Raw genomic sequence first — 24291 nt, forward strand, 5'->3', positions numbered from 1 at the left:
ACACTTAAGTAATTAGTAACATAAAGAACATACATAGAAAGAATTTCATAAAAGTGTCAGAGTTGTAAAAAAAGGTACTTAATTTAGGGGATTAATAAGAGGTAAAATACAGTTATTTGTGTGTAGTTTATAATATGTGAAGTATTGCAATAAGTTTGCTGAGAAAATTACACACATGAAATAAAGAAATTGATGATGAAGAAAATATAATTGCAGGAAAAAAAGCTTGAGTAAACAATAGTAAAGAAAAAAATGTCTTGTGAATAGTTTTGTAATAAGTTTTATCAATATAGTTATTATACTATATTAATTATAATGCTGAATTGTTATGAAAGTACTGCTGGAGATAAGGTATTTTTCAGTTCTAAAAGCAAAAAATATTTCACTGACATTTTCAGGGCAGTGAGGTCACCTCTTATTCTGAAATCAGTACTTGCTGAAGGGTAGGTATTTTTTTCTCCTTTTTCAGGCTTTAATTGAATAAACTTATTTTTGGAATAGCCTCTTCTTTTACTTTTTTTTTTTTTTTTTTTTTTTTTGAAAAACTACATGCTCACCAAATTGAAGGCGTAAACTTTAGCAAAGAGAATCATCAGAGGTTCATAAACTCACAGTTATTATTAATGCCCTCGCCCATGTCATTTCGAATTAGAGTTGCAAAGATGGGGGAGGGGAACCCAAGATGAAACCTATAGTCAGTAAGCAGCAGAAGGTTAAATCAGTGCCAGGAAAGAGAAACTCAGACACCAGAGTTTTTCCAAAGCTATTATTACTGTAAGTATTATAGGTCTACAAAATACCAGTCAGGTTTCTTTAACTAATCCCTTTAAAAAGAAGCCTCTTTCTTCGATTTGTGGCTTTGCACATGCTGATTCCTTTGGTTGTAGTGTTATTTCTTGACTGATCTGTTAGTATTCATTCCTTCTTCTAGGATTAACACAATGATGTATTCCCTGTGAAGACATCTGCAGGGCAATTTGTGTGTGTGCCTTCAAATACCTACTTAGTAGGTATTTCTGATCATTTATATTAGACAGTTTATTTAAAATTGGGTTTCCGTGCATAACTCACTCATGAGACTTCATCCTTTGAGCATAGGGTCTGTATCTTATTCATCTGGCACATGCTTTTGTTGTATAAATGAAATACGTGTTGTTAAAAAATCAAATTATATGAAATATTGTTTGCCAGTTCAAATGGAATAACAAGGAAATACATTCCAAATGAAATCACTTATCTACACTATTAAATTTTTGAAGATTATAGATTATTTTTGGATTTAATTTAACCAGTACAAACACAATATATTGAGGAAGAAAGTACCTGTTCTTGTCTTCCAGGAAGATAGAAACTAGAAGTATACACAAATGGAATTAAAATGAAACAATATGATTACTATCTTATAAAGGAGTTACAAAGAGACACATGATAAAAATTACCAATGAATTCCAACAGTGAAGGAGAAAAACATATATCAAAGGGAATTCTTTAAGTGAGGATTAAAAGGAAATGTTGAATATTGGAAAGCAGAGGTAGATTTTGGGATAAACAAGTGATGATAGCAAAAGGAGAAAACAGAGAACTATTTGAGAAGAGGAATTTTGCTACGATGGCTGCCTGTGGTTGGAGGTAGAAGCGGCAGGGCCACACCTTCAACTATGGGACTCAGAGGTCAGATAACAGAACTTCCTCCTCTTCTCTAGTTAGACCTAAAATTTTTCTAAATTTATGATATTAAAATCTTCACCTGGCGACTTTGAATGAAGAACAAAACCTTTTAAAGAAACACAAAGTCATCTAAAATCCATACCCTGACTTTTGTTCTCCTATACTCACCTCCTCTAACCACCAGGTCTAACTCCATTCTGTCTTCCTCACCGCTCCTATACAGGTTACACTTATTTTTCATCCATTTCTTTACTTCACTTTCACATTTTCTGTGCCCTATATTTTTACATTATACTCCATGTTACAGTTAGTCAAACGAAATCAACTGTTTTCAAGATGAAGTCTTATAAAACAAGCAAAAATGGCTGATTACTGGTGAAAAGCAAAATGTTTGATGCATATATTTTGGTTTACCTCTAACTGCTTCACTGGATACCTAAATTTTGACAGTTTCACTTTTTCTGTTTCCAGAAATTTATACAATATAATCATCTATTTGAATATTTTTTGAGAATGTATGCACCTTCTCTTTCTTCTACCATTACTTTAGATACCTCTTAACCTATAAAAAGTAATAATGACACAATAGTGTGTGTAGTTTTTAGGATTGAAACTCCTCTAATGGCGTTCACATTTGGTGCAAAAAAAAAAAAAAAAAATTCTTGCCTATTTAATCTCTATTTTCATCTTTAAATGTGGTCATATTTCAAACAGGATCAGTGAAGGGAAAGGAATTGTAACTGTATTCTTTGGTTTGGCAAGCATTTGTTGAACTCACACCACAGACCCATGACTCTCCACAAGTTTCAGATAAATATAACCAGTCACTATCCTCAAGAAAGGTGCAGGAGTCTGACAACTTCAGTACAGATTGCTGTGATCCATGTCAGTGCTAATACATCTCAGTATACAAGCTGGTCAACCCTGGACCAAACTGAGGCCTAAAAGAGCATAGGAAGCTTTCCCTTGAAGGCTCCTTGTTCAAAACTGTGTGTGTCGTACCTGGAGCCTGCACATTAAAAAGGCTCATTAATTGATAGCACACTTTTATTATAATAGTTGTTCTAAAACAAAACATAAAGATTCCATAAATATCTAAGCGGTTTTAATTGCACTATATTTAATGTTTAATTCATTTCATTCTACTTTCAAGTCTGATTTGTGCAGAATTATCTGCCAATATCAGGCTTGATATTTTTAACAAGCTCAGTTTTGGAATGAAACCAAGGAGAAAATACATTTCATCATACATCACAGCTTTACAAATACCAATTGAGGGTCAGAGAAACTGGCAATTAAAGATCAGGAAAGTTGGATCCTATTATCAAGGCTCTACAGCAAATTATTAACAGGATAATTTACAGAATTTTTTTTAAATTTCTTCTGCCACCATTCTTCTTGGTACTTTTTCATATTAGTTACTAATTACAAAGTTACTAATTATTTATTCACTTTATTTTTCATTAAAGTCCCAAATACATTATCTACTTAGTATTTGCTCCTTTAAAAGAATCTATATGTACACATAATGTATAGCATACTGTTTATACAATAAACATGAAATAACCTCAAATATATACTACATATACATGTAACATAGTGTGTGTATATGTATACATGTAAACAGCCCACACCTAAAATATTCAGCAGCCAACTCTCTCATCTCCTTCAAGTCTTTGCCCCAATATCAATTAATTTCCATTTATCCTTTGACATTGCATCTATTCCCCCATCTCAATTCCCTGGTCCTTTTTAAATATAATTCATCATTTTATGGCATAATACAAACTGTGTAATTGTACTTATTTATTATGTTTACTGTAGGTTTCCTCAATTAGAATATAAAGATCATAATGGCAAGGATCTTCATGTTGTCCAAGCATCTGAATAATATCTGACACAATTAGGTTCTCTGAAAGTACTAAATAAATGAGTGAATTTTAAAGATGGAGAATTGCAATGTGGTAGTGTTGCATTAGGACCGTTTCTGAAATAGTGAATGTTTCAACAGATACAATGAAGAATTCTATTAAAAGTATTTTCTTACTGAATTAAATTTAATTTATAAGAACTATGTATATAATTCTTTTACTATTAAATAAAATATGCACAAATTACTTTTACTCTTCTAGCAATTTGAAATGTTCCTTAACCTTACCTTTCTATAGGAATTGCACTTGACTTGTACTTTAGGTTAAATCTGGTTTCATTTATTTTTTTAAAAAGTAAAAACTTACTAGTATATAATTTATATACAGCTTATATCGATGATAAATATGTTGCTTTATTGTTTATTATTTTCATGGTAACACATATCCTTTCCAAACTTTTGGTACAAATATCAAACTGAAAAAACTGACATTCTTCCTGCATTGAAAAAAAAAGTGAAAATAACAAAAAGACATCACTTGGCCTTTGGATCGTATGATCCTTGACCCTATAGTTTCATGTAGTTTCAATAACTGTGTGTGCCAAACTGAAGATAGAAAACCAATTCTACCTCCTACTGTTGCTGCTCAGGACTGTATCACACTGAGCGTTCAAAAAGACACCTTCTCAAAAACCAGCATGAAGTAAACTGCTTTCTAATACAAGAAAGACAACCTTAGCTTGCAACTTCACTTGAAGGTGCACCTGGCTCTCTGGGCTTCTGGCTTCATTTTGAGTGAGTTTTCCAGTCAGACTGGAGACGAGGTGGCTCTCCCTCTTTTTCTCTTCATCTGTCTCTCTCTCTCACATATACATAATATCCAAATATCATGATTTTCTTTAGTGTGTGTTGTAACTGTTTTAAAACTCAGAATCTTAACAACTGGGCTTAAATGATCTTTCTCCTCTCTTGTATTTTTTTCTTTTCAGGTTTTCTATAACTTGAACTAATTGGATTTAGAGACCTTAAATTTATTTACCAACAACTGATTTCCACAATGAAGCATATATTAATTCTTTTGCCAGCAAAGTTAAAATATTCATCTCCATCTTGATCTCACAAGGTCAAGATTCTACAACACTTACAATGCTCTTGATTTAAATTATTTATCAAATTTATGTGCCATCATTTAGACGTTTGACTCATGCTGTATCTGCAATCTTCAGGTGCAGTACTGCTTACCTTTTAGTTTTTAATTCATTTAAAAATGAGAACTTTTTCCATATTCAGTATTAATAAATGATAAAATGTTATTTGATTGAATTCAAAACCCATAACTTCTTCTACAAATACAAGATAACATTCATTATATTTCAAAAAAGCAAATATCTTAAACATGGAAACCATAAAATTAATATTACAATAAAAGTATTTGGTTTCAAAAGAAATCTTTTTAGAATCAAAGGTTTTTCACTACTCTAAGGGAAGAAGATCTTGCAAAATGACAAGGGTATATTTTATTTACAGTAGCAATCTAAAGTTAAAATACATAGGTATTACCTTCACAGAAAATATAGCTGACGTACATGAAAAATGATATTAAGAAACACAACACAATAGCTAAATATATGTAAAGGTGTATCAAGTTCTTGAATAGAATATTTAAATGTTAAGATGCCAATCTGCCCCCTTATTTTATAAATTTAGTAGACTTTTCATGTAAATTATAATTTTTTTTCTTAAAATTACATAACATAATTTTAAATTTAAGGTTTTAGCTCCCAATCAACTTAAAAATATCAGTGAAGGTCAATTCATTATAGATCATAATGAGGCCATTCTAATCTAATGTATTGATAATTTCAAAAGCATAGTGAATAGAACATTGGAGAGAAAGAATTATCCTTACTATGATGGAGGAGGAAAAAAAATGAATACTTGTTTTACATTGTACAAAAAAATTAATTCCAGTCAACTAGAGAATTAGATGCCAAAAACTGAGAAACAAAAATCTTACATAGAAATATAAAAAACTACATTTATAATATACAAGTGAAGAACACCTTACTTCTCAATACTGTAAAATTGCAATTTATAAAGTAAATACATAAATATCCTCTTAAAATATTTACCAACAACTATGAAAATACATCATAAAATATGTGAGTTTTATATAAGGAAATAGTTTTGATATCTATAAAAGTGAGAAAAAATGCTTTCTGCAGTAATTTAGTAAAATGGAAACCTTTAAGAATAAATAGTGAAAAAATTAAAATTAAAATGGCCATAATGTATGGATATACTCCATATTTCTAAAAGAGACATATAAATGAAATAAAGTGAATTTTGAGTTTATATTTATCAAAAAAAAATTTTTGTACCATGGATTGAACTCAAGTACTCTTAACCACTGAGACACAGCCTCGGTCATTTTTTTTTTTTTTTTTTTGTATTTCATTTAGAGACAGGGTTTTTTCACTGAGTTTCTTAGCACCTGGCTAAGTTGCTGAGGCTGGCTTTGAACTCACAATCCTGCCTCAGGCTACTGAGCCACTGGGATTACAGGCATGCACCAGTGTGCCTGGTTTATATTTATCAAAATTTTAAATGAGTATGCAACTTGTTTAGAATATGGGTGAATTTCATACATCACTGGTAGATATGTAAAGTGTGAAAACCTTCATTATAGATTATCAGAAATATCAATTGAAAATTGTATCATCATCTATAGTAATTGAATTTCCAAGCAGTTACATTGTTGGAATAAAGGGTCCATTTCCTAAAGACACGTACACATAAGGTGATTACTAGAGTATTAATTGGAGAGGACAAGAGGAGGGAACAATCAAGGTCAGGCTGACTATATTGTGAAATATATAAGTGGATTATTACATGATAATGTAGAATAATAAATTGAACTTGCACATGAAGTGCAAATAATGGTAAAAAACAACTAGCACTGCATGAGAAAATGAAAGGGAATTAAACATTCTTATGTCAATCCTCCAAATATGTTTGGAAATAATGAAAAAAAATGTGTGTAGGTGTATCTATCATGGAAAAATACAGCAACAGAAATTATGGAAGGGCTGTACAGATTTCTAATACTGGTATAACATATGAACATATATGATGAAATTACATGTAAGAAACAATTCATATGTGTATGTATACGTTTATACAGATAAAAAGATTTGTGATATTGTGATCACTAAAATACTAACAGTGCCACTCTAGGATATTTACTTAGCATCCCACAATTTTTATATTTGCCTCAAAAATGCTTGAATGAATATGTATTATCCATTTCATCATGAAAAAAATGAAGTTATTTTCACTGGGAAAATTTTTATACTCGTGAAAAGTTTAAAAAGCACCTTACAGTATAATTTATGTTAAATAAATTGTATTTCAGTCTAAAATTGTTTTTTCATGATTTTAAAAAGTAGAAATGCAAGTTTCCCCTCTTCTTTCACTGCAAAATAATGATAAATCCAACACCTTGTCATTTTTATAAAATGACTGACATGAGTAAACAAATCATAAACTAAAAATTTGGATTTCATACCCCTCGTTCTAAGCAATGTATTTAATTTGCTGAGCTTAGGCAGTTTAAACAGAGCTCGTGTCAGCCTCCTGAATTAGTTTATCTCTTTGTGATTAAAACAATAGTCAACAGTGGGAATATAATCAGTTAGGTGTATGGTATATTATGAAACAGAGAACCTAATTTATGGTTGTTTCTTTATATAAGTTCAAACCACATTTGAAAGGTGGTGAGTTCCAATAATAGTAGTGAATAAAACAAAGATATGTAGTTTTTAAATCAAATTTGTGGGGAGTCACCCATGGCTTATAAAAAGAATCAAGTTTGATTGAATTATTAGGGAAACTTGGCTTCAGGAACTCACAATTACAGAAAATTGTTCAAGAGTGCCTGAGGCGTGTGCTTTTCCTACCTTGGTTCACCACTGAAGCTTGAATGCAAGTCACTGTTATGGAAGTGACCCTGGAGTCAACAGGCTTGCTTAACTTCACCCCTCATCCTGGTTTTCACTGAAGAAGCTCCTACCGGCCCCCTTTTGATATGTACCACTATAAGTAAAGAAAATGCAGACTCCTTTAGTTCGTAGTCAGACCCTTCTGGACTGCTCAGTCGGTTGGTCAAGTCCCTACTCTATAGATAATTCTATCAAATAAATTTCTTAGTTATTATTTCACAGACTGCCCATCCCTCTGACAGGAACTCTTTCCCATCCACACAGGACCATGTGACTATAAAATTGAATTCTTTCATATGTTTAAGAAATTCTTGAGTAAGGGAGCTTAGATTAATACCATGTAGCATCCAAGACAAGGTCTTTGATGTGAAAGAACTAAAGACACAAATTATCAGTTAGCTTCTCGGGTACAGGCACTATAAGAATAAAATGGCACTGCTTATAAATGCCTTTTAGTTCCATCGAAATTTGTGAATATCATGTTTCCCATAACCATTAAATATCTATTCTTCAAAATATAATTGCATAATAATCTGACCAAAAACAGTTCTGAATTTATCAACTAATCCCGAGTTTCTAGAAATTTGAAAGTTATAAAATTAATTTCATTTTATTATTTTTGCAATAAAACTCTTGTAGTTAATCATTGTGAATATTCATGAACATAGGAACATATATTTATTATATGTCATGTGCACTATTAATTATATATTATTTATTATATGGAGTTATGGTACATACTTCTTTATTATAGGACCTGGCAGAGTATAGGATGATAGGGCTTTGGGTACTGGCCTTGCCAGTAGGTTATTTATGGCAATGGTGAATGTCTTTTATCATTGTGAAACTACTTAATGCAATAGGGTGAAAAAAGTGAATATATCCAACACAGTTGGATAGAAAAGCTGAAGAGAAAATAAGAAAATATTATCCTCATTTAGCTCCCCAAATAATAACTCAATCATTTAACTTTGGTTTTTCTTTTGTTTTTTTTTTTGCGGTGCTGGGCATCGTACCCATGGCCTTGTGATTGCAAAGGACAGCACTCTACCGATTGCGCTATCTCCCCAGCCCTGTTTTTTTTTTTTTTTTAATAGAACACCAAATATTACTTGGTGCATATTAAAACTTTAATATATATTTATATATGTAAAATATTATATAAAATATTATTTTGAAGTTTTTTTTAAGTCATCTTTTTCTTCAATTTTCCTCTTAAAAAGACAAATGACACATCAGCAACTCTTAACATCTACAATTTTACCACCCCAACATAGCAATTCTTATTGTTTTTGAATTTTACCCCCTGAATATATAAATCTATTTTGTAGCATGATTTCAGTCAATCATAGTGTGCATGCTATTTTGTATTCAATGGAAGCCATCTTAATAACACTAATTCCTTGTTTTTTGTAGTGCATTTAGCTTTTCATTGTGCCTTCACATCTATTATCTCATTTGAGACCCACAGTGATCCTGTGAGATATGTAGGGCAGGCATTTTTATCCCCATTTGACAAGCAGTATTCACTCTGAGGCAGTCTCCATGGCAACATAGGCCTAGAGGCTAAGAAGCCTGCAGTAGATTTTGATGGCATCATGAGCTAAAATGGCTTCCTTCTTTTCCTTCTTTCTTTCATTCCTAATGTTTTTTAACAGCTCTGCTGAGCTATAGTTCATATTCTGTGCAACTCACCCATTTAAAGAGTATAATTCAATGTTTTTAGTATAATCACAGTATGTGCAATCATCGCTACAATCAATTTAAAAAGATTTTCATTATCTGAAAAAGAAACCACATGCCTTTTATCTGTTACCTTATTCCCCCATTCCTCCCTGCCCCTAAACAACCACAAATCTTTATTTTCCTATATATATTCCCATTCTAGACATTTCATATTGATGGAATCCTATATATGTCGTCTTTTGTGATTGACTTCTTTCACTTAGTATCATGTTTTCAGGGTCCATCCAAGTTATGGCAAGTATCAGTGCTTCATGCCTTTTTATGACCTAATAATGTTCCATTGTGTGGATATACTACATTCTGTCTGTCCAGTCACCAGCTGATGGACATTTGGGTTGTTTTCATCTTTTTGCTATTATGGATGATGCTGATATAAACATTTGTGTTAGTGTTGATATACACATTTGTGTACAAGTTTCCGCATGGGCATATATTTTTATTTTGATTTCCTTTCAACCTAGGAATGGAATTGCTAGGTAATAGGATAACTATGTTTAATAGTTTGAGGAAATGCCAGACTGATTTCCAAAGTGGCTGCAATATTTGACATTCTCATTAGCAGTATATGAGGATTCTGAAATTCTCCAAATCCTCACCTACTCTCATTATTATCTGACTTTTAGATTCTAACTGTCCTAGTGGGTATGAAACAGTATCTCATTATCATTTTATTTGCATTTCCCTGGTACTCCTAATGCTTTTTTTTTTTTTTTTTTTCCAATGTTCATAGCTGCTCAATTCACAATAGCCAGATTGTGGAACCAACCTAGATGTCCTTCAGTTGATGAGTGGATAAAGAAACTGTGGTATATATATACAATGGAATATCACCCCGCCATAAAGAATGATAAAATTATGGCATTTGCAGGCAAATGGATGAAATTGGAGAATATCATGCTAAGTGAGATAAACCAATCTCAAAAAACCAAAAGACGAATGATCTTGCTTATAAGCAGATGATGACACGTAATGGGGGGTGGGAAGGGTTAGTGTTAGGGTTAGGGTTAGGTTTAGGGTTAGGGTTGGGGGGGCAAGAATGGAGGAAGGAAGGACTGTATAGAGGGAAAGAGGGGTGGGAGGGGTGGGGGGAAGGGAAAAAATAACAGAATGAATCAAACAGCATTACCCTATGTAAATTTATGATTACACGAATGGTATACCTTGACTCCATGTAGAAATAGAGAAACAACATGATTCCCATTTGTTTACAATAAAAAAAAAAAGCATTAGGAGTATTTTGAAGTTTAATGAGAGTATTAAAGTTTATTTTGTTTTGTTTTGGGTGAGTTCTTCTAGGTGCAATGAACACAAATCTCATCTTAAATTTGAAATAGGACTGTTATATTGCTTTATGTGCAACCACATTGATGTAATATTTTGAAAGAGATTTGAATGGTGAACATAGGGTCAAAAAACTTTTATATACAAAGCTTATATGCATTTAAACCTGGTTTAATCCTAGACTTATTGTGCCCTCATTTTGTTCCTAAATGTGTGGTTTGCTGACCATCAGTATCTGGTTCAGTCAGAGTGCAGAAGTAATATAGTAGTGTTATTAAAAATATAGTTTCTTAGTCCATACTTCATACCCACTAAAATAGGATGTTCTAGATTAGAAGATAAAAATGCACATGCCCCCAGCAGTCAATTGTCTTATTAATAAGGAGCTATAATTTGAACTTAAAAGTCTGACAAACTGACTGGGGTATCTCTTAACTCCTGATCCCAGCCTGAAGTAGGTCTCTAGCATTACTCAGCAATCATTCCTTAATATCACTTATTCTCATCTTTGCCAGTGTGATTTATAATTCTTTTTCTTCCTGTTTTTTTTTTTTTTTCAATTTTCAAAACTACCCCATATCATAAATGTCAGCTAATGACCCTGTTCAAAATAGGACTTAAATACATCACATTTACCCACCTACTAGCATGGTGAAGCACCTAATTTGCCTCCTTACATTTGCCCCTGTCTGAAGCTGTCCGTGGTTTATGTAGTAGATCTGACTGCACCAACTCAAGAGTTTTCAAAAAGTTCAATTGAAGATGCCAGAGACATACATACCTGAAGTAAACATTGGGCTTAAAAGCTTATTGTGGCAAATGAGAATGTAGAGGGAAGCTATGGACTTTGAAACAAGAGAAAATTGGGAGGGGCTTGTTGTAGGCTTTGATCTGTGCTGTGTTAATCTGGGTGAGTTCAAAGAAGTGGGGTCTTTTCTGGACGGGGTGCTGTCAGTAATTAAAGGAAATTCACTAATAAGTTACAATAATTCTTATCTATGAGGCAGGAAAGGCAGCCTGACTAGTTTCATTGAAAAATAAATAGTAGTCACTGAAGTGAGCCAGAGGCTACACGTTTGTGTTTGCAGGGTGGTTATCCCTGTCTAGATTAACTCATTAGTGAAAAGTGGACTGGCATCTGTCTTATTCTATCATGGCCACTGCCGTAATTCCAAGATCAAGGTCCCAGCATCTGGTGAGGACTATGATATCACAGGGCATCACATGTTAAAAGAACATAAAAGGAAGCACAGAAGCTCAGGTCTCTATTCCTTTTTTTTTTTTTTTTTAAAGATATAGAATTTTTTAATTGTTTTTTGTATTTAGTTATACATGACAATGGAATGCATTTTGATTCATTATACACAAATGAAATAAGGCAGTGTCTTCATTTTTTTATAGAGCCACAAAACCCATCATGGGGCTCATACCTTCATGACCTTATCTAATTTTAATTGCCTTCTAAAAGCCCCATCTTCTAACCATCAACATGGAAGTTTGGAGGTTAAGTTTCCAAAATGCAAACTTTTGAGGTCCACATTAAAACCATGGCAACCACAGAGGTTACATTCCGCAGCCATTATTTCTATTTATTTAGAAAACCTATGATGTAGCTGTTGTTAGCTGCTCCCCATCAGGATTGTTTTTGTTATTTCATACTCTTGGGATGTTGCTTAAGCAAACCTCTCTTTTATCTCCTTATATCATCAACTTTCCCTCATAGAAGATAATTCCTTTTGTCACATAGACATGCTATTATTTCTTTTTACATGACAGCAAACAAAATAATCTCCTTGATACCATTTTTCTTTCAGTCACAACCCTCATTTCTATGTACCCCTTTAGAACTATATATAGTTCTATGTAGGAGATATCTGTAATTTTCCCTCCTAGTTTCTCTCCTTACTCTTTTGAATTCACTTAGTTTTCTACAATGTTCATCTTCTCAATAACCTCCTAAATCTATTTATCATCATTTCATCATTTCTCTTTTAACATTTCATAAGTATCTGATATGGTTACTCACTTACTCTGCCTCACCACAATGTCTTTGGTTTCCAAGACTCTAGATTCTGACCTTTTTCCTACTTAAAAAATCTTCTTACTTCTCATTGGTACAATCTCCCCATTTCTTGAGTACTTTCTAGTCATTGAGTACTTCTGAGAAAAGTCCTTTACTATTTCTCATATATCCACTTTTCTTTACTGAATGTCACCTTGTTAAACAATATTGAGTACCACTGAAAGCTGACAGATTTCATAATTACATCTTCAGTACAACCCTCTTCAAATTCCACTATCTTTTATTCACTGTATTCAATACCTCCATTCAGATACAGATAAGAAGCATCTTATCCAAAAATAAACTTTTGATATTTGCTCCCAAAAATAAAACACAAAGCTAAATTTATCCATCCTGTTTTCATAACTTAGTTAAATATGACTTCATTTTGCCAGTTGCTTATAATGAAAATCTTGGACTCAGTCATAAATAATACTTCTTTTTCACTGTCAGACCACATCCAATCTATCATTATATCCTATCAGTTTATATCTAGCTGCCCATCATGTTGATCTTCTTCAGCTGTTTCTAGCCTGATCCAAATCACAATAATCTTTCTCCTGAATACTCAGAACAGGATCCCAGTAATCCCTGTCTTGTCTCTTTACAATCTATTTTAATAAAGTACAAATCATATCATTCCTCTCATAACCATCACCTTTTCACTTAAGGTAAAATTGAAGGACCCTAATAGGCATAGAAGGCTTTCTGTGATCTGGCTCTCTTTTCCTTCATTATCTCTCTATCTTCAATTCACTCATTCCAGATACACTGGAACATCTCAGATAGTTTCACTCTTTGTGGTGAAAGGTTTTCTCTCACATGAATTCTATTCCCAAGTTACGAAGAGAGTTTACTACCCAGCTTCCTCCATGGCTTTGTTAATGCCATTTCCCAAGGAGACCTAATAAAAGTCCAGCTTAGAACTGCACTCCCACTTTTCTACTATGCTTTACATTTTCCTCGTATTCACTATTTAAATATCAAAATCCATTCGGATTAATTCATGAAATGTGATCTACATACACACTAGAATACTGTTTAACCATATAAAAGAAAATTTTGTCCCATATGACAACATGGATGGGATGGAAGATAATTTTACTAAGTAAAATGAGCCAAGCACAGAAATATAAGTGCTGCATGATCTTGCTCATCTGTGGAATCTGAAATAGTGATCTCATAAAAGTTGAAACTCAGTGGTAGTCACCAGGGATCTGGGACAGAGGCAATACAGCAAAATAAAAATTCAAACTGTTCAATAGGGGATGGACAGATTACAGATGGACTGTTAATTGATAGATAAGCACAAATGGCCGGCCAAACAACTTATGAAACTTTAGGGCAGTATAGTCATGAAATGCAAACTTAAATACAAATTTTACATTTTTTGTGGCCGTAAGATTTGCAAAATAAAAAGACCTTAACACATATGGTAGGCAGGGATCTTGAGAAAACTGCAACTCAATGTCATATTTGTGGGAACCACTGCAGTTAAAAAGTAAGCAGACAATATTCATTACAAGCCTGTTCCATGGAAAATAATCACTTTATTAAGATTTATCAGTAAATGTACTTATCTCACTTTGCTAATTTTGAAAAAGAAACTTTGTATGAAAATATATGCTATTGATGTCAACATGTAAGTAAATTTCAAACTGACCATGTCCTATTTTATTAAGTCATTTAAAAATAAAAATTTGACATCACTTGACTTGGTAGGATTTTCCCAAGTCTTTGTTGAGTGAGAAGAATATGCTATAGAATGAATGTATGATATAATTCAAGTTTGGTAAACTAATAACCCCCAAACCCTCCGTTTATGTGTGCATGTGTATGTGTTTATTCACACATTTTCAAAAGTATTTTATATTCCTGTGTATAAATATGTGTTATGTATAATTGGCATGACATAATAAGCATTATATATGATTAAAGATGATGTCATTGTATTTTATCACAGAAGCATGGAGTTAATAGATAAATTTAATTATTTTAACATAGTTTATAGAAGATACTTAGAATCAAAATGCCAAGGAAAATGAATTGCTAATAAGGAGAGAGGGGAAAATAGATATAGGAAAATTAGTTCAATATAGCATGTAGAATATATTGTTTATTGATTTGTTTTATAATCATATGTTCCTCTATTTGTACAAAATTTTAAAATAATTAACAAAAGGAAAAATGGACTTCTAAATAAAAGAAAAAGTGAGATTAATATCAAATATTAAGCATCATCAAGGATCATTTCTGTACCCTGAACTATTCATCATGACACATATATTTTAAATAAATGAAAGAATGAGCCAGTGAGTGAATAACAAAGATGATTAAGAGAACCAGAAAGCACATGAAAAGTAGCAGAGAATGATAGAGACTCAATGGGTAAAAGAATTCAAATAGATAATGTCACATTTCATACATTAGTTTCATAATACTGTAATAAAAAATGGATATATATTCCAAAAAACTGCCTTGGAATAAATCCATCCAAGAAGGTGAAAGAACTCTACAATAAAAATTAGATAACACCAAAGAAAGTGCAATCCCTATCAAAATATCAATGATATTCCTCAGTGGAATGGGGGGAAAAAAAAAGTCCTAAAATTCATATGGAAGAATTCAAGACCCAGAATAGCCAAAGCAATACTAAGCACTGAGAGTGATGCAGGAGTATTACAACATATGATCTGAAATTATATCACAGAAGTATAATATCAAAAAAGGCTGGTATTTTCATAAAAACAAGCATGATGATCAATGGAATAGGACAGAAGAAACAAAGACAAGTACACAAAAAAGTCATCTAATCCTTGACAAAGGTGCAATAAACAAATTATGGAGAAAAGATAGTATTTCAAATAAATCATGCTGGGAAAATTGGATATCCACATATGTAGAACAGTGAAACTAGATTTTTATTTTTCAGTCAGCAAATAAACCAACTCAAAGGTAATCGAGGACATAGAATTTAGACCAGAAGTTTTGTAACTACTAGAAGAAAATACAAGGCGAACACTCTAGCATATTGGTGTAGGTACTGACTTCCTTAATAAGACTTCTAAAGTTTAAGAAATAAAATAAGTTGAATGACATCAAATGAATCATCACCAAATTTGAAGTTATTACTCTATTTAAAGTAAAATAAGGAAAGACACAGGCCAACCAAGATGATCACAAGCAGCATTTCTTCTTTAAGTGGCCAAAGTAAGACATTTTATAAAGTTTAAGTAAATTAAAAATCATTATTAGAAAATGATGAATATTTGAAAATTTTATTTATTTTTTTAATATATACAGAGCATTTTACATGTTGTAAGGATGGCAAAAAAAGATAAGCATTGATTATTTTATCAGAAACTGACAACTGTGATTTAATTTTTCTGATTACAGCCCACAAAAATTATGCATATATATATATATATATATATATATTGCCTGTGGGAAATAGAAATTATACCCATGGTCATGTAACAAATGAGAGGCAAAGCAAATATAGGCAGTGGGCTCAAAATACTACATTGACTAGTGACATCATGAATTATCTTAGTATAATTCTCTCTCTGGTGTTTGCATAGTGATGAAATTTCCTAAGAATCATTTTTTTTTTTTTTTTTTAGAATCTATCCCCATTGCTAAGTGAAGAGTGACTGTAGTTTAGTTTTGCTTTGTTTTGTTTCATTTTGTTAATTGCTAAAAATGTTAAAGCATAAAAGTTAAAAGCATAAAAGGTTTTTTGTTTGTTTATGACTTGCTTCTTGTAATTCACTTGTTGGGATGATCATGGCTGGTCAATGATACCATCTCTCTGGCAACCTGGTTCCTCAATCACCAACCCTTTGTCAATCTCTCTTATGACCAAAAGTCCTTCCACAATATTTATCACCATCAATATGACCAAGGTTTCTTTCACAATATTTATCACCATCAGTATCTAACTTATTTGTTGTCTCTGTCTCTCAATGGAACATATCTATGGAACAAAGTTCTTTTTCCCTGATCCTCCTGTATCTCCAATGACTAGAGTAGTGGTCCAGAGTGTGTGTGTACGCGCAAGTGGCAGGGGTGGGAGGAGGGTCTCTTGACCAGTAGTAGCATTTGGACCAACTTGAACTTGTTAAAATACAAATTTGTGGGGACCACTCCAGGGTTCCTAAATCAGAACCTCCAGGGAAGTGACTTTGATATCAGTATGTTTTGAACAAAAAGTCCTCCAGTTTATCTTGATGCATGCATAAATTTAAGAGTCATTAGCTAATATTAAGGTATTAAATTATTATATAATGGACAATGAAATATATGAATTGATTTAAATAACAAAAAGCAAAATGTGCAATGTATATACTAATATAAATTAAAATGTATTCTGAAAATAACAGCAAAATAATATAAAATGAAATAATGTACTTATGAATAATTAAAATAAATAATATAATAATGTTTATTTTTCTTATGTGTTTCTCGTCTGTTACTAGGAATTCTGAGAAAAATACTATACTCTTGCAGATGGTTAATCCAAATTTGAACTGATAAAATCAGTTGAACTTTTAATTTCTGTTTTAATTGTTTTTCCCTGAGCAAATATTAAAAGTCACATACTGCAGCAGAGAACATTGGGAAAAAAAAAAAAACTAGCCAACTTTATCTCTCAGTCCTTTTTTACCCTGCTATCTGAAAGGCCAAAACCAGTGAGAAAATTGAAGAATTGGAAAGGAATATCAACATGGGCATTCTTAAAACCTGACTTCTGATGAAGAATGAAATTAATTAAATATCCAGATTCAACAGAGATTTAAATGATTTATATGGCTCTCTCTTGAAGCAGAAGATTCCCATTATAATGAAATTAGTTGAATTTCAAATTAATCAAGCAAGTCAATTACAAGACCACAGGATCAGCTGATTGGCTTCATCCTGGAGAATGAAGTAGAAGGAAGTTAATTTTATAAATGATAAGGAAAATGATGAAATGCTTCAGATCTGACACAGAATTTCTGTGTGGAAATCCTATTGTGTTTCTTGTCAGTTACTTTTAGTCAGTTAAAAAAAGAAACCTTCTCAGATGCTTCTTAAATGTTTGTATTTGTATTGTAAACTGAGAATCAAAGAGTTGATGATTGAAGACTATGCACTACAATAGACGAATTTACTATATATAAAGAATCAGCATTAAGTAATTATAAAAAAAAAAAAAAAAGATGTTGGCTGATCTGAAAGCACAGCGCTTTCTCTGGGAGAAGTTGTTGTGGGATGAAGTAGTGACCAAAAAGCACTGAAGGTCATGCTTTTTTTCAATCAATATGTCCTTACTAAATAGTACATTATGTAATTATTTTATCTTAGATTAATGGACATTATATTTAGCAAACATGGTACAGTACTTCATGTTCAACTTTAGGCTAGGTCTGAAAATAGCAGTTTGAAGAAGAATTAGTATACTAGGATTTGAGCCTGTTTGTCTGTTTCCCAGGAACAAGCAAACACTGTACATTGTAAGCAAAGGTGTGACATGATAAAGGAATTTAGAATGATCACTTTCACAGTGGTGTGCACATGCCAGGAGGCAGAAGTGCAGGGTCCTCTGAGGTTATTCTCTACTGGCATCCAATGAGTACTGATACTGATTGTGGTATTTTGTTATAAGATTTTAAAAATTCACATAATCTTCCATCATGTGTAACATGGGAATGATATAAGTGCTAATCTTCAGATCACACATGTAATTTTTAATACCATAACAAAAAATCAAGAAATTAGAATTGTATCAGGTACATACATAATAAGCAAGAACAAAAGCCGGCAATAACAATAATTTTTATAATAACCATTATCTTTAGACTAAATCTTAAAACCCAACTAGCAAGAAAGTAATTCAACTAGAAGCACCGTCCATGTTATATATTTGGTACTATAATCTGATATTCTAGAATTCTGATGGATATATAATTGTCTCAGCAATTAAACCGAACTCAGATTCCTGATCTCCTACTGGTTTTCAAATGGAATACTAGCAAACTAGTGAGAACAAAATAACCATGGAAAATCACATCCCCCACCATTCAAAGGCAGTTCAGGAGATTAATGAGCTACATTGTCATAATTATTTTACAATGTATGCATATATAAAGCATCATGCTATACACCTTAAGTATATACATTTTTTATCTGTATATCTCAACAAAGATGGAAAATATTTTTTCAAAGTAACTTAGGAGATCCAAGATGACAGAATATAGGAGGTTCAGTTCCTGTGGCATGAAACTAAGAAAGCAGACAAGCAGCTTCTCCACAAGGTGGGTGAACTTGTACTGGAACCTAAAACTGGACATTCAAATCAGACCTGGGACACAGGAGGTAGGATATAATAAAATAAGGAAAAAAATCCCCAGTGGCAGAGCTGCTGCCATAGTTGAGCTGGAAGCTCCAGGCAGAGAGGTCCTTTCATGAGCATAGTAGACTAATAAAGGAATTAAAGGAACCCACATTTTGAGGGGCTTGAAGCATGTCTGGGAACTGAAGGTTTAGAGACCAAGGACATTGACTAACAAACCTGAAGGACTTGCTGCACATATCTGGTTGTGGGGAAAAATGCCTCCATCTCTCCAGGTGGTGTGCATTGGTTGGTGGAATTATTTGTCTCCCCCTTAATGATGAGGTACTGAAAACTTCAGGGACACTGTAAGTCCATGGGATAGAAACTCTACCACCTCAGATCCATACTGTTAGATATGAACACACACAAACATGAAAAAGCAAGGGAACAAATTGCTTCAAGCAAACCAACATAGTCCAATAACAGAATCCATCAACACCACAGTGGAAGAAATATCAGAGAAAGGTTTAGAATGTACATAGTTAAACTGATCTGCAAAGTAAGGGATGATATAAGAGAATAAATATAGGTAGCAAAAAATCACTTCAATAAAGAGATAGAGATTCTGAAAAAAAATCCTTAAAAAGGAGAAAACAATAAACCAAATTAAAAATTCAATAGAAAGCATTGACAACAGACTAGACTATTTGGAAGACAGAACCTCAGGCAATGAAGATAAACTATACAATCTTGAAAACAGAACTGAACATGGAGGGAAGACGTTAAGAAACCATCAACAGAACTTCCAAAAACTATGAGAAACATGAAAAGAACAAATTTAATAGTTATCAGGATAGATGAAGGTATTGAGATATACACCAGAGGAATGCACAATCTTTTCAATGAAATCATATCAGAAAACTTCCCAAACCTAAAGGATGAATTGGAAAATCAAATACAAGAGACTTACAGGATCCCAAATGTGCAAAATTACAGCAGACCCATAAAAGGATAGAATATTAAAGCCTGTGAGAGAAAAAAAGTCAGATACATATAGGGGGAAATCAATACAGATCTCAGCTGATTTCCCAGCCCAGACCTTCAAAGCTGGAAGGTCCTGGAATAACATATACCAAGTTCTGAAAGAAAATGGATGCCTGAAGTAGGATTGGTCTGACCAGAGCCATTGCATGAAATTATTAGGCATGAAGAGGGATTGATGTCTTCCACACTCAGTGCAGTCCCCACTATCCTGCAATCCATATTCTTTAAGCAGCAGAGGAGCACCAGGATGGTGAGAGCTAAAAATATCAGGACTCAGTGTCCATAAGGGATAATAGTTTCCCATACACTATCTCTCATTTTGTCTCCTTAAGCAGCTCATCATTTACCTCTTTATGTGAACCAGTGAGTGATTTTCCAGAATCCTTCCAAAAATCTACTACTGGTTGAAAATGAGGAGACTCAAATTAGCTGGAGCTTCTCATACTGAAGAATCAGGTGGAGTATCAACAAAAGGAAAAAGGAAACCCAGGCTGGAAGAAGATGAAGACTATAGTGAATTTCCTCAGAAGCAGCATATGCTTCATGGGAGGAAACAATGACTTAAAACTCAGCCTAATCCCAAATCCCTGGCTCATTGTATTCGGAAGGAACCACCCTTTTATGCAGCAGGAAGTTCAGAGGAACAACAGTGCTTAGAAATCAAGGATAAAGGCAGTGTTTTCTGTCCCACCTGCCAAGCAGTGGGGAGAAAGACCATAGAAGGTTTAAAGAAATACATGGAAAACTGCAAACAGGAGATGTTTATTTGCCATCATTGCGAGAAACAACTTCATTCATTGACAGGGATGAAGTATCACATCATGGAGAATCATAATAGTTTGACCATTTTGAAGGCTGGAGATGAAACAGTTGAACCAAGTAAGAGGGAGCAGCTTCAAACAGTCCTAAAGAGATTGGGAAAGTTCAGGTGCATGCATGAGAGTTGCTCCAGTACCTTCGCCAGCATTTTGGGATATTTATACCATGTTAGAAAATGTGGCAAAGTGACTGCAGAGCTGGAGAAGATGACCCTGAAGTATCACTTCTGTGGAAAACCATATAGATTGAAAGTTGGACTTGAATATCACCTGAAATCAGAGCATGGGCCTACCTCCCTATTTCCAGAGTCAGGGCAGCCAGAGTACTTAAAGCAGATGAACCTGGAGCCAAAAAGTGGGGGGCGAGTTCAGAGGCGTTCTGCCAAGGTAACTGTGTACCACTTGCAGGGACTGGCCTCTGCTGAATTGGCCAAGGAATGGCCTAAGATGAAGGTGCTTCAGGGTCTGGTACCTGGTGATCAGAAGTTAAAATATACTCGCTCTGGGCTATTTACCTTCAGCCAGGAAGTACTACACAAATGGAAGACAGATATCAAGAAGTATCATTGTATTCAGTGTCCTAACCAGGGTTGTGAGGCTGTCTGCAGTAGTACATCTGGCCTTAAAGCTCACCTGGGCTCTTGCACATTGGCAAACTTTATGGCTGGAAAATACAAGTGTCTTCTATGTCAGAAAGAATTTGTGTCAGAGAGTGGTGTCAAGTATCACATCAACTCTGTCCATGCTGAGAACTGGTTTGTTTATACCCAACAACAACCAAAAACTTTGAAAAGCTGATGAAGATAAAGCAGTGGCAACAAGAAGAAGAAAAGCAGAGTCAGCAGCATAGGAGCAGAAGGTCTCTTAGAAGACGGCAGCAGCCTGGCATTGAGCTTCCTGAAACCGAGCTGAGTCTTAGAGTAGCAAAGGATCAGAAGAGAAATAATGAGGAACAGGTGGTGTTGACCTCCTGTAAGGAATCAGAGAGGAACCAGTGCCAGCACAGTTCCAGAAAGGAAAGCCCCCAAAGACGAATCATAAACAAGCAAGGATGTTAAAGGATGGTTTAACATCCATAAATTAATAAACGTAATCCATCATGTCAATAGACTTAAGGATAAGAATCATATGGTTATTTCCATTGATGCAGAAAAAGCGTTCGACAAAATGCAACACCCCTTCATGCTCAAAACACTAGAAAAAATAGGGATAGTAGGAACATACCTGAACATTGTAAAGGCTATTTATGCTAAGCCCATGGCCAACATCATTCTTAATGGAGAAAAACTGAAACTATTCCCTTTTAAAATGGGAACATGACAGGGATGTCCTCTTTCACCACTTCTATTCAACATTGTCCTTGAAACTCTAGCCAGAGCAATTAGGCAGACTAAAGAAATTAAAGGGATACGAATAGGAAAAGAGGAACTTAAGCTGTCACTATTTGCTGATGACATGATTCTGTATTTAGAGGATCCAAAAAACTCCTCCAGAAAACTTCTAGATCTCATCAATGAATTCAGCAAAATAGCAGGCTTTAAAATCAACACACATAAATCTAAATCGTTTTTATACTCAAGCGATGAAACATCTGAAAGGGAAATGAGGGAAACAACTCCATTTGCAATAGACTAAAAAAAAATATTAAAAAAAAAAAAAACAAGCAAGGAAATAAGCTGTCAGTGAAAGTGCTCCTAGGAGAGTGAATGTAATGCTCTTGTCACAGGGACCTGTGTGGGGAGGCCTGAGTCGTGGGGCTGGGTGAAGATTCTCTCAACTGTTTGTGTAAGGCTGTGACTTTCTCAGCTCCTTTCTCCTGTGTAAATTTCACTGTCTTCTCTACTTATTCGCTTTCATTCTCCCTCTTTCCCCTTTTAGTAAGTTTTCCTACTATTCTTCACTGGAGTCTTGTTTTTTCTCTTCTCTTGCTCAGAGAGCTCCCTCTTAAGGCCAAGTATATGCCCCTCTTGCCCTATACAAGATTAAGAAACCTGTTTGGTTGTCTTTTCCTTCCTGGGGTTTGAATGTTCTTGGAAGCTCCATTGATTTAGTAGCCATTCCATCATCTAGCTTATAAAACAATTCCAAACTAATTTTTTTTAAACCATAACTGGTTGATCATTTTGTATTTGTGGTATTGTTATAGAAGCTAGAATTGTTGTCACTTATGTAGTAGGTTACCCTGTCCTCTTGGGAAGCAAAACTTTATGGAGGCTGTTATGTTTCCTCAATATGGTTTTATGATTGAAAGTAAGAAAAGGACTTAGCATGAAAAAGCTAGAATCTCCCTCCACTGGGTATACTGGGAAACACTTTGTACCAAGTAGCAGTGGCTGACTAGACCCACAGGCATGAAAGCAACCTTAGGAGTTATGCGGCCCAAACATGAAAATGACTAGAAAGAAAAAAGTTGAAGAAGAAACAAATACTGCTCCAAACTTTCTGAGGCCTGAGGTCCCCTCTGTTTCGATGATACCCTCTTGAAGCTTGCTTTTGCTCCCTTGACTCTAAGGATTGAGAAATGTCACATTGCCCCTGACACAGTAGCCTACTGCTCCTGGTAATGCCATTAAGATCAGAAATCATGGTGCACATTCCTTCTGCCCTGGACTTTACCTCACTTGTTAGTCTATATCCCGGTAAGTCTTCATCTATTCCTTTAGCCAACCTGTCTGAATTTTCTGAGAATATTATACTTCTACCCTCTTTTATATATGAAGTTCTATCTTCTTTATATTTCTAACACTTTGGGACCAGATGTAGATATTAAGCTGGAGCTGGGAAGTAGAGTTCCTTTTCTCTACCTCATGCTTATCTCATAATGTTTAATGGACTCTCCCCTTTGAGGGTGACTGTCTCTGGACTGTTGGTTACAGCAGCATTGTCATGTTTCTAGATTCTCTTTCCTCTTTTGCAAGAATGTTGGTCTTATATGGTTTTGCTCATTTTGTGGCATATGCCACTTAAAAAAAATTAAATTTGGGGCTGGGGTTGTATCTTAGCGGTAGAGCACTTGCCTAGCATGTGTGAGGCACTGGGTTTGATTCTCAGCACTACATAAAAATGAATGAATAAAATAAAGGTATTGTATCCATCTACAACTAAAAATTTTTTTAAAAATAAACGATATGGATGAATACTACCTTTTCAAATTCTGAAGGCTGTTACCACCCTTTAACTCTGTTGTCTGTGCTCCTCTGAATAGCTTTAACATGTGGGCTTTGGGGAAGACCACTTTCAAACAAGGGAGCATTGAAACCTGAATTAGATACTGCCAGAATAGGTAGTTTTGAAACAAGCGAAGGAAATGGAATGTCTACAGTACATTTTTATTGGCAGTTGCAGCCTTAAAACCCTTTCAGTAGATGAGGGTTGACAGGGAGGAGAAATGAAGAAGCTATGTTAATTTCTGGTGAGTAAGACTTGGGGAATGTTTTACAATGACAAAATAAATGATTTACTTAGAAAAAAAAGAACATGAATTC

The 24291-nt window shown here is 33.9% G+C and overlaps 1 pseudogene across 1 annotated transcript; it reads left to right on the forward strand.

Moving 5' to 3' along the window:
- The first annotated feature begins 20163 nt into the window (after positions 1-20163).
- Positions 20164-21890, forward strand: LOC306655283 (zinc finger protein 512-like; annotated as a pseudogene). Its single transcript has 2 exons — positions 20164-20531; positions 20616-21890. The product of its transcript is annotated as a zinc finger protein 512-like (transcript).
- The last annotated feature ends 2401 nt before the right edge of the window (positions 21891-24291 follow it).

This window comes from Sciurus vulgaris, assembly GCF_902686455.1.
Source record: "Sciurus vulgaris genome assembly, chromosome: 2".
NCBI lineage: Eukaryota > Metazoa > Chordata > Mammalia > Rodentia > Sciuridae > Sciurus > Sciurus vulgaris.